We start from the raw sequence: 12,565 nt of genomic DNA on the forward strand, positions 1-12,565 counted from the left end.
GAGCAACCTTGGTCACCCTAAGGAGAGCAGCAAATGGTGGATGGTATCCCATTTTGATAACAATGTGTGGGGCTTAAAGTAGTATGTTAAATAAAACCTGGCCTTACGCTACTCTGGGTTAATAGTAACACACAGAGTACAGGGGTCAACAGTAAGTAACACACTGAATGCAGGGATCAGGAGCGCAGGAGCGCATAATACACAGTCTGTAGCAGTCAGAAATGTCTAATGCTTAGAGCCAGGGGTCAGAAGTGGGTAATGCACAAAAGGGTTGATTTACTAAAGTTCAATTTGCAATAGAGAGCTTAGCAATTGTGGCACATTTTTACTTTGTAAAAAATACCCAACCACACGCAACAGAAATGAAATAACAACATTTTTGCTGGCAGATAACTGGATGATGGAAACCAGCAAAGCTTCATATAATGCGTAAAGCTCATGGGGAAAATTCCCTTGAAAAGTGATCAGCCTATTTTTCTTTAGTAAATCAACCCCAAGTGTAAGGGTTAGAAGTGAGTAATACATAAAGTGCAGGGGTCAGGAGTGCATAATGCACAGAGCACAGGGCTCATAAGTGCATAATGCACAGTGTGCCGAGATCAGGGGTAAGTAATTCACAGAGTGCAGAGGTAAGAGATAAGTAACACATTAGGTGCAAGGGTCATAAATGTGTAACACACATAGTGAAGGGATCAGAATTATGTAATGCAAAGTGTTCAGGAGTCAGAAGTATGTACAGTAATGCATAAAGTGCAGAGTTATGATGTACTGTATGTAACACACAGAGTAGAGAAATCAAGATGAAGGAATGCATGGAATGTAGGAATCAGGAGTAAGTAAAGCATAGAGTTCAGGGGTTATATTCAGATACCAGCACTCCAGAGTCAACCTTACGATTAATAAAAAAAAAAAAATATATATATATATATATATATATATATATATATACCTGTATATATAAACTCAGCAGCTGCAACAAATCTGTTACCCCCAGCAGGATAAAACCAGGTACACATTTAAAACCAGCGGTTGACAATAATATCCCCAGAGGAGTCAACAGTGTAACACTTTAAACCTGAATCAATGTGTTTTACATCCAATAAAGAGCATGCATGCAAGTTCAAAACATCTTGAACAAACTTGCTTCTTTCATTTCTTTCTCACAAGGTAAAGTCTCCCTTTAGCAAGATGATCTCGCCTTTTTCAGATGACAATCTCCAAAAGAACAAAAAACGAGAGTAGCATCAATACCGTTTTTTTACCAGTGTGTACGAATACCGATGCTTTTGCGGTGTGATTTGAGCCCATACAAAATGAATGGGCTCAAATTGCGCTGCATAGATTTGCATGTGGTTTAAACAGGAATGCGGTGCAATTCCTGTCCAAATTGCATGTGGTTTCCCGCATTGCTCCTGTGTGAACCCAGGCTGAAGTCACTATAACAAGCCTTGGTTCACATAGGAGTGGTGGGGGAAAACACATGCGATACGGACAGGAAGCGCACCGCATTCCTGTTTAAATCACATGCGATTCTTTTCAGTGCGATTTGAGCCGATTCATTTTGTACGGGCTCAAATCGCACCCCAAATGTATTGGTTTCAGGTATCAGAGCATTTGCATGAGTACGATTACTCATGTAAATGCTCAGTATCGGCGCCGATACTAGTGTATTCTCCCAATTGTGTGTACTTCATGGGCTTTACTTCCTCTCTCACTCCAGAGCGGATGTGAAAAATACCCAAAAAGAAAAAAACCTAGGATATTGCAATATTGCTTTATATATCCAAAACATACTTAGAAATTTCACTACCCACATTAGGATATATTATAATGTGCGTATCCTTTATGTTAAATTAAAAATCTACGACGTATGGATGTGCTCCCCACTCACTCCATGTATTTTACTGGAGTCACAAATTATTTGAGCTTTATGTATGAATCATTTCTATAGATTGCTCTGTCCGACTAGCCAAAAAGCTCCATTGAATTGGATAAAACCCCAAAAACAAAAATAATAATATAGTGTAATACCGCTTTAAGTAACACTCCCTTAAGTGACATATACACTCACATTAAACTATACAACACTGTGTGTCCTTTAGGACCTGTGATGTGAACACCAGATCCCAATATCCCTCCATGCATCTTACCTAACTCATAAATATCAGCGCTTTATTCTCCACTGATTCAACAAAAAAACAAGGGTTCAGTCTTTACTCTTTATGCTTGGAACAAGCTCCCCCATGCAAAAAATATTATACCAACTCTATAGTGCAGTATTTTTCATAAAATCCAGTATTTATTCAATTAAAAATACACTCACAAAAAAAGTTTACTGGAAAGCATGTACACCTCACTCAGGATGGATGTAATGGACAGAGTGCAGAGAACAGGAGCACATATTACAGAAATCAGGAGTAAGTAGGGGACATGAATGTCTAACACATAGAGTGCAGAAGTGGGATACACGTATTGCACAGAATGTAAAGATCAGGAGTAAGTAATATACAGAGTGCAGAGATAAGGAGTAATACAGGGGTCATGAATGTGTAATGTACAAAGCACAGGAGTCAAGAGTGCATAACACACAGAGCACAGGGGTTAGCAGTGCTAAAAGCAAAGAATTTAGGGGTTTAGGAACGTTTAGCACACAGAGCACAGGGGTCAGAAGTGTATAATGTAAAGTACAGTATATTTGGAGTGCATAATGCATGGAGGACATGGTCTGCACTGTGCCATAGAGTGCGGAGGTCAGAAGTAAGTAAAGCAGGGGTCATTAATATGTAAAATACAGAATACAGGGGTTATGAGCGCTTGCTACACAGAGTGCAGGGGTCTGAGTAGTGAGTAGCCTAATGTCTGGGGTTCAGGTTGAGGAGAGGATCCACGAACATAGCTGAAATACAGATGCTGGATCCAAATCTTTTTGAGATCAAAAGGTGTAAAATATTTAAAATCAACCTAGAACATTTTTAAGGCTAATAGGCAATGTATTGTCAAAAATGGCATGGCTTGCTGAGCACTGTCCAGGGGGACATGTACCAATGCAAAAAAAAAAAAATACTATTCAGCTGGAAGCAGCTTTTATGATAGTGCTTAAAGCAGAACATTAAAGTAGAACTATAGGCAAAACTTTTTTTTTTTTAATATTGGATAGAGTAAGGGAGGGTTTAATCCCCTGTCAGATTTTTGTTTCGCCATCTGTGTCCCATTGCGGAGATTTCCCTTAACTTCCTGTCCCATAGCCAAAACGGGAAGTGAGAGGAAATCCCTGTAAATCAAGGGAATTCCTTGGGGACTCCCAGGTCACCAGAACTAGTGTCCCCATTGGAAGGCTTTCCCAACTTTTCTGGGGACAACCCAAAATTTGGGTAATTTATTTTACTTTCAGTTTAATGAAAATGATAAACAGGACAAATAGAGAGGGTGAATCTCCCTAACAAAGGCACAGACCACAATAAAAACTGACAAGGGTTCTAATCTCTCTCCACTCTTTAAGCAGGTGCTCCTGCAGAGCTTTGAGAGAGGCAACCCTTGTCTTTGTAGGGACTCTTGAACAGTTCACCATTCAGGAAACCCAAGACACATGCGCAGACACCTATGGCAGTTAGAGAATGATCTGTTGAGCATGCACTCTTAGAGCCAAAGATACAGTTCTACAACCTTGGACCGTATGTACATTTACATAAAGATTCCAGGCATATCCTGCCATTTTGGGCAAAATCAACGTTTGCTAAACCCCCAGGCCGTTGTTCTCCTACTAAAATCTGAACTCTCCAAATAGTAACAATAACTTTAGTAAATATAACAATATATTATACAGGGTATTATAGATATTTGGGGATGTAGGGGAGGCAAATGGTGCTGCCTAAAATATTATCTTGTAGATAGGTATGATAGGTAGAAGGAATCTGATTTGATAAAAGATCACTATAAAATCACAATGTAATAAGTGGGTTATAGTACAATATTTGCAAATCAATAAATAGTATATATATAAAGTGATACCCAAAGCAGTAACAAAATATATATATAAAGTGCTTAATGTGAGAGGTGACTCAAAAGTGAAAGATAAAATATCAATGAGTTAAAATATATTAAAAATTACTGCAGTAATAAATGTGACAAGGTGTGAGTCCCAGAGGACTCAGTGAAAAAAGTCACTCCTGATGACATCAGTAAGACAAAACGCATAGAGCTTCACAGCGTCACTTCCTGCCTCTGTGAAGTGCACTTCTGACTGTGTGGAACACATCGCATTCCAGAAGAGCCCCACCGCCAGTGGCATGGATCTGTTTGTTGCATTGCCTTTTATATGGCTTCTAAATGTGAGTATTTTTTTACAATAAAACCTTTTATTTTAATCAACGGTACTTCACTATACAAGCCTTCTTTTCCTCACATACATATATACCTGGAGTATCCCTGGATTTGCAGTGGTGACACTGCCTTAGAGGAACCAAGAAATAGGACATAGCGATCCCAAAGAGCCTTATCCGGCCCGGATTACAGGCGTGTTACCCCTGTAGGGGTTAGGATTTCTGGTAAGTGCAATGCTGGGAGTGAGGGGAGCACTTTTGGCCCATCACACTTGGAAAGCCCTAGGATTGATCCACAGCACCTGAGTCACCTCCATATGCATCTTTTTTGACTGCATTAATTTCCCCACACTGGATCACCTTGACGTGCATTTTGGATACGAGAACTGTTTTGTTTGTTCGACTTTGATAGTCGCACTGAATTTCATTTAGCACATAGCCACTTTTTATATGATTTGTGTAGGATTGATCCACAGCACTGGAGTCACCTTATATGCATTCTTTAGGACTGCATTAATTTTCTCACACCTGCTCACTTTCACGTGCAATTTGGATATCAGATTTGTCCGGTTTGTGCGACTCTGGTAATCGCACAGAATTCCATTTAGCTCTTTTATGTGATTTGTTTATTCATATCACCTCCATTATTATATATTTTTTATACCCTGCCTTTGTCACTCCAACACTTAGTCACTTTAAATGTACAATTTTGGATATCTGAGTTATACTTCATTACGTTGGTGAATATGGAAAAAGTTTGATGTTTCAGCACTTTTCACTGAGTCCTCTGGGACCTTTTCACATGTATTACCGCAGTAATTTTTAATATTTTTTTTACTCATTGATACTTCATCTTTCACTTTTGAGTCACCTCTCACATTAAGCACTTTATGTATATATATATATATATATATATATATATATATATATATATATATATATATATATATATATATATATATATATATGTTTTACTGCTTTGGGTATCACTTTATATATATACTATTTATTGATTTGCAAATATTGTACTATAACCCACTTATTACATTGTGATTTTATAGTGATCTTTTATCAAATCCGATTCCCTCTACTTATCATACCTACTTATCTACTAGGTAATATTTTTGGCAGTGCCATTTGCCTCCCCTACATTCCCATACTTTGCTATATATCCTCATTGGATTATAGATAGGAGGTAGGCTGCAGCCTACCTCCTATCTATATCTATAATATAGAAGAGAGAAAGTTCCATGCTAGGATATGAACTGGATGACACTGAAGAAAAATATGTATGTATATATATACTGTATATATATATATATATATATATATATATATATATATATATATATATACATATACATATACATATACATATATATATATATATATATATATATATATATATATATATATATATATATACATATTTTTCTTCAGTGTCATCCAGTTCATATCCTAGCATGGAACTTTCTCTCTTCTATATTATAGATATTTATAATACTTCTGTTTTTATAAAACTAGAACAATGTTTAGAAAGCAAGATATTGTTTTAAAATAATAAACTGTAAAAATCACAAATAATAATCAGTAAGGCCCCTTTTACACTGGGGCGATCCGACTTCCCGGGGCGACCTCACAGGTTGCGGCGCGCTGCTCGCACCACGACCTCGGAGTGGCCGGCACGGACTTCATAACATTGAAGTCAATGCAGGTCGCTCCAGGTCCCCCCAAAGAAGCTCCAGACCCTTTTTTCTAAGTGTGTCGCTCCTATTAGAACGGGTCCACAGCTTCTCTATGGAAGTGTGAACGGGGGCTTACACTTTCACCTACTTTCCATGCAATGAGAGATCAGCCCGTATCCAGTTCCAAAGCTTGCCTATCCACCACATCATGATGATTACTATTATTTAAACTTGTAGAAGAGCAGTGGTCACACACTGGCTGTTACCGGTCTATAGAGCATACTTTTTTCAGAAAGTAATTTGTTTTATAAATTTTTTTTATTTTTACATAAATGTATTCAGAACCAGTCCCCTCAGAAGACAAAAAAAAAAATAGCAGGTGACATTTTATTATGCTTTTGTGATTTTTTTTTTTAATCTTAGCTGGCCTAGAATTGAATATATATGATAATCTAATAATCCCACATACAATTTACAGTACTTTTATTTTTATGTGCAGGTTGTGTTACAAATTACTATCAAAATATCAGCAATAGTTTTATATCTGAATGGTTGTCTGTTTCAGAATATTGCTCACTGAACTGCTGATGACAGGGTTCATCAAATAGAGCTCAACAGCAAATTGCATTCTTTCATTCTTGTCATCAAATAGGGAAAGTCTAATAAATATACCATGTACCATAATCCCAGGAGACTGCCAATCTGTTGGAGAAAATAAAGCAGAAGAATTATATGCATAAAAAAAAAAAAAAAAGTCTTACGGGTGCTGAATGATATGATATGCAGAAAGTCACAATTCAGAGGTCCTTTGTTCATCCATCAGTCTCACATAAACCTAGCCCAAGGGAATGGGCTTCTCTCTATTTTTTTCCAAACTGGCTCGATGGAGATGGTCTTCTTTCAAGAGATGCATCATGCTGATGAATTAGCTGCTTTCCAACAAGGATGTCATCTCATCAATATAACCCTGCAACCTAAGAAATATTAAGACATTGACATACAATGAGGATTAGGGTGATATTGTTTCATTGATTTTTGAGTTGTCAGTGGATATCATTTCACTTTGCTGGAACTATGAATTTTAACAGGGTCCCAAGGAAAATATAGTCCTTATGTTAGTTTAAATGGACTCGGTGTCATTTAGATGAAATGAAAGTGAATTTAAAAACCCAAATACATGGTATTTTCACCTGAATCCATGTTACTATATTTTCACTTCAGCATAATGGAATAAAATATGAAAACTCTAAGTACCATTAACTAAGAAATGAATAAAATAGTATGTATTTTACACACTAGTACAAATACATGCCCATGTATGCGAAAATAACACGTTATAGAAGAGAATCACAATGACACAAAGTTATAGGGTTGTTAACAGGCTTTTTATCTGTACCATTCAAAAGGGATAACAATCCAGGCAGAAGCTGGTAAAGATGTTTCACGAATAACAAAACTGTTTTGCAGTAAACTTCTCAGTCCTGGTCTGTTCAGCAGAGGATACCTAGCAATTCAAAATTGATGATAACAATTCTCTTACTTTGTTTGACTTCTGTTCATATTAGCAATGTTTTACCCCACAAGTACTTGACTGTAGACTCACAAACTTCTAGTTACTGGAATGTGCTTCCAATTTTACACAACCGGGCCTTAGTTTGCTTGGTGTGAGTGCTGCCTCGCTCTTGACTGATCACTTGTGCCCACTTTACAGATAGCCTGTCTTTCTTCCCCTGTTCCTGTGTTTTTATGTCCCTCAGCCATGTCCACAGGCATTTTCCAAGCCTCAAATTGGGTCCTGCAAGACCAAAATGCTGATTCAGTATTTAAGAAGCCAAGTCATCATAGGTACACTTGGTTTCCAACAGTCCTGATTTTCCCAGGACATTTACAGAATTCAGATTCATGTCCCTGTCTGAACGTGTCCCAGAAAATATGCTTTGTCCGGGACCAGGGCGGACTTGCCCCCTGGGCCGCTCTGATTCCCTCTGTAAAAAGGCTACAGCTTCTGCCGCGGACTGCAGCCGTCCGTAAAAACATAGTGACATTGGAACTGCACATGTGCTGCTTGGGCTCAGGCAAGCTCAATTATGTTCGCCCCCATCTCTTGTAGTAGATCTGCAATTTCTGATATCATGTCCGCATTCTCTGACCATCTCCTGTATCATGTCCTCAGTCTCTGATAATCTCCAGTATCATGTCCTCAGTCTATGACCATCTCCTGTATCATGTGTGCAGTCTCTGACCATCTCCTGTACTATGTCCTCAGTCTATGACCATCTCCTGTATCATGTGTGCAGTCTCTGACCATCTCCTGTATCATGTCTGCAGTCTCTGTCCATCTCCTATAGTATGTCCCCAGTCTCTGACCATCTCTTGTATCACATCTGCAGTCTCTGGCCATCTCTTATATCATGTCTGCAGTCACTGAGCATCTCCTGTATCCTGTCTGCAGTCTCTGACCATCTTCTGTATACTGTATCACACACTGCATTTTTTTTTTGCTCCAACTGGACCATGCCTACGAATAAATACCCCGCCCCTAATTAAAATAATACTCCACTTACAGACAAAAAGTGTCCCTAAAACGTTTTTGAGAATGTTGGCAACTATGGGTACAGAACACAAATGCCGTGTATCCTTTATTGTTATTACAAGATTATAACCCCTCATTCAATTGAGATTACTTTTGGTTATGTCATTAAGGGTAAATGGTTATGTATTTAAATGCACTATAAATATATACCTAAATGGGAATACAGTTATAACTTGAAGAAATAAAAAAAAACAATGGTCACTTTCCATAGGGTTATAATATGTTCATTACACAGAGGATCTGCAATGAGGTTCTTTTGACTGAACTGCAAAAATGAGAGTGGCTCATCAAGGGTGTTGATTGGCAGGTTTGATGGCTCAAACAAAAATAAATTAAAAGACATTACAGTATAACTAAAGGCAAAACTTTTTTTTTTTAGTTTTTGATAAAGTGGAGAGGGATTAGAACACCTGTCAGTTTTTATTGCTGTATGTGCCCCCTCTCTATTTATCCTGTTTACCATTGAGTTCACACTGCCGTGGTGCAGACACCGCATGTAATTTGCACAGGAATTGCAGCATATTCCTGTGCAAAATATGTGTTGTCTCTGGGGTGCAATTTGAGCAATGGATTTGTATGGCTCAAATTGCACCGCATTTGCACCAAACTAGTGCAAGACTTTTTTTTTTGTGTGAACACCCATGCGATCCGATTCTGCACATTGCGCTGCATTTTGCAAACCAATTTCGGGGTATCATTAACATACACTTCGCAATCGGTTCACATGGACGGGTTGTGATTTAGATGCGGTGCCAAACCTAGGCTGACCGTGAAAGTAAAAGAAAATACCAAAATTTTGGGTTGTCCCCAGAAAAGTTATAGAGGGGAGATCTTCCAATGAAGACCCTTGTTCTAGTGACCTGGGGTCCCCAAAGAATTCCTTTTATTTGCAGGGATTTCCCCTCATTTCCTGTTTGGCTATGGGACAGGAAGTGATGGGAAATCTCCGCAATGGGACACAGATGACAAAAAAAAAAATTGACAGGGGTTATAAGCTCCCCCTGCCCTATCCAAAATAAACAAAAACAAGTTTTGCCTTCAGTTCTGCTTTAAAACAGTAAGCTTTAGTCAAATTTAAAACCACATAAAACCTATTATCCATAATTCTGAAGACCCCTGAGATACAGAGCATATCTGTAGTTTAACTCTTAAACCCCAGAGCTTCCCCAGAGCCCATCAAAATGTATATGTATGGAAAGTCAGAGCAAATACACACCTCCAACCACATCTTAGGTTATACGATTGTAACTTGGGTGACCTATAGGCTTGTCCAGGTATTAACACATAGAAGACATGAAAGAGTTTGTGGTTTTTACCAACTTAAAACAGTTTGTTTATAACCCAGAATCTTAAAAAAACATACGAATCAAAGCTAGCATTTGTCTAGTGTTTTTTATTCATAGTTTAATAGCTAGATGGAAGTCTGACAATGCATAATAAATCAAATGTTTTTTTCATAGTAGTCAGTCTTTTCCTACAGCCAAACAACCGTGTGCATCAGTTTGATCAGAAACCTAGAAAACTGGTTCTTCTTAATAGGAGATTTCAATCAATCGCTCTTTCACTCCCTACACATTTAAAAATGCAGGTGTCAAAAGTGGTGACTGTACATGAATAAATAACGTGGAAATGCCTGATGGCAAGAGATATGCTTGGTAGAATTTCAGTGAACTTTTAATGCATTGGAAAACCATTTTAAAAATATATACACAGTGATAAAATACTGTAATGCTTTATCACATTACACATACTTTGAGTTAAATAAACATTTTTTAAGTGATTCTAACTTATCTTTCCTTGAATAGAATCTCTCTCTATGTAAAAAAAAAAAAAATGTTTTATTCTATTTGGACTTCCTCAGATAAAAAGGGCTTGTGCATTGTATACAATGTGCAGTAATAAGATATGTCTCTAAATTTTTCTTTACAGTTGGCTACCTTATAAATAACATAAATAATGTAGGCTTTATGAATGTGAGACATTGAAAACACCTATGTTTGCCATTTGTATTAGGTAAAGTTATATCATAGAAATGTATAGACAGAGGCCAGTGAGCTGGATTGGATCAACATAGATTCAATACAGATTGCCTTGATTCTTAGTTATATTTGTATGCAGAGTAGTCTAGTCTGCAGAGAATTACAGAATCCATAAATTTATGATTCATGAATTGCATTATTCTCTGTGTACTGGACAAATCTAAATGCATATACTCAGAAATACAACTATGCAGCCCTAAAGGGTAGCAGTACATAAAAGCTTCAGAATTTGCCAAAATAATAATTGAATGTAAATGTTGCTTGGATGTCTTCCTTAAGATACCCATAGACATGTTATTAAATTATGCAGCTAACAATTTTAGGTTTATGGGGCAGTGCCGGGGCAAGGTCCACAGTTTTATTGTATTCACCTCTCAGTGCAGAAATCCTTAAACAACTAAAGTTGCTTATATGTAGAGACATGGAATTTATTTAGAACATTTAGAAAAAAGAAAATTGGAGTAAAGGTTAGAGCTGTTACCTAAAGTGGTTCTAAATTCAAGACGTTTTTACCCTAATGCATTCCCTGGGTTAGGGTAATAAATATTCTTTCTTGATCCAGCACTGAGCCAATCAGCGGGGATCTCTCTTCCTCTTCTCATGGGAAAGGTTGATAGCAGTGGGAGCAATTGTATTATGTACCCGGTAGCAGAGCCTGATATAATGAGCCTCTCTTATGTCTTTGAATCGAGAACCCTGATAGTGTAAACAGGAGGCGCAGGAGTGCAGAGTGGCGCAAGTGCCTGTATGTCTTGCTAACAGCAGAACAGGTGTCCACGCCAGGCAGGGGTAGTTGTCGGTGGTCATTAGTGAAGCAGGCCACCTGAGTGTCAGCTAGTGGGCAGCAGACTGAAGTGGACTCGTATTTGCTGCCAGCATATACTGGCAGCAGAAAGTAGACAAGCAGGCACAGCTGGATAGTCGGCAGGAACCAGTGTCAACAGGAGGAATAGCAGAGACAGGCAGGCCGGGTCATACACTGACAGAATATATCAGGTACAGAGGCACAGGCAAGTGTATGGTCAGGGAACAAGCTGGGTCAGGAGCTGATCAGTGGAGCAGTAGCAAATAAAGCAGGCAAAAGCGGTGGTTAGAAGACAAGCCGAGGTCGGTACATGCGGAGTTCAGGGAGCAAACAGTAACTAAAGTCAGAATACAGGAACACAGGGTCTCAGGTCACACAGAGGGCTGAAGACCAAGCAGCACTGAACCTAAACACTAGCTCAGGTTAAATAGCCAATTTTTTACCACATGGGTATGCCCATGCGTGCATGCACATTAGCATGTATCCTATTTCTATGTCCATGAGAAGGAATGTGGATTAGCCTGTGAAGATGCACAGACGTCCATCCAGAAGGGCCATCTTTTTTACTGGCATGCCCTAAACCATTGTCTCTTGCTGCTGTCAATCAAATCATGTAAGGTGGTAGTGGGAGGAGGGGGGCGAGGCGGAGCTGCGCTGTACATGTTTATGGATGCACACAGCCCAGCTCAGGAGGTCACCTACATGAGCGCCCCCACAGCAAGTGGCTTGCTATGAGTGCACTCAGAAAAGAGGAGGAGCAGACAGTGCCAGCAGGGGGACCCAGAAGAGGAGGTTCAGGCCGCTCTGTGCAATCCCCTTTCACAGCACTTTATTACATAAAAATAAGAGCCTTTACAATCACTTGGTGATTGGTTCCTAGAGGCACCTAAGGGCAACTGTTGATATTTGCTTCTGTCTTCTCTGTCCAAGTTCTTCTAAACCAGACCCTGCACTGTTTATACTTTGATTCACAGGGGTTAATTTACTAAAGGCAAATAGATTGTTCACTTTGCAAGGGAATATCCCCCAGAAATTAGGGAATGTGGTGAAGTGTTATTTTTATTTTCCTTGCACCTGATTTGGTATTCTTTGCGAAGTGAAATTTCACAACATTCATGAAGCTC

General features: G+C 38.7%; 1 protein-coding gene across 1 annotated transcript in view; it reads left to right on the plus strand.

Moving 5' to 3' along the window:
• The window catches only part of BANK1 (B cell scaffold protein with ankyrin repeats 1), a 530,319-nt gene that overhangs the window by 408,806 nt on the left and 108,948 nt on the right, over window positions 1-12,565 (plus strand). The gene's annotated exons all lie outside the window — the stretch shown is intronic.

This window comes from Pelophylax lessonae (assembly GCF_965119305.1).
Source record: "Pelophylax lessonae genome assembly, chromosome: 1".
NCBI classification, from domain to species: domain Eukaryota; kingdom Metazoa; phylum Chordata; class Amphibia; order Anura; family Ranidae; genus Pelophylax; species Pelophylax lessonae.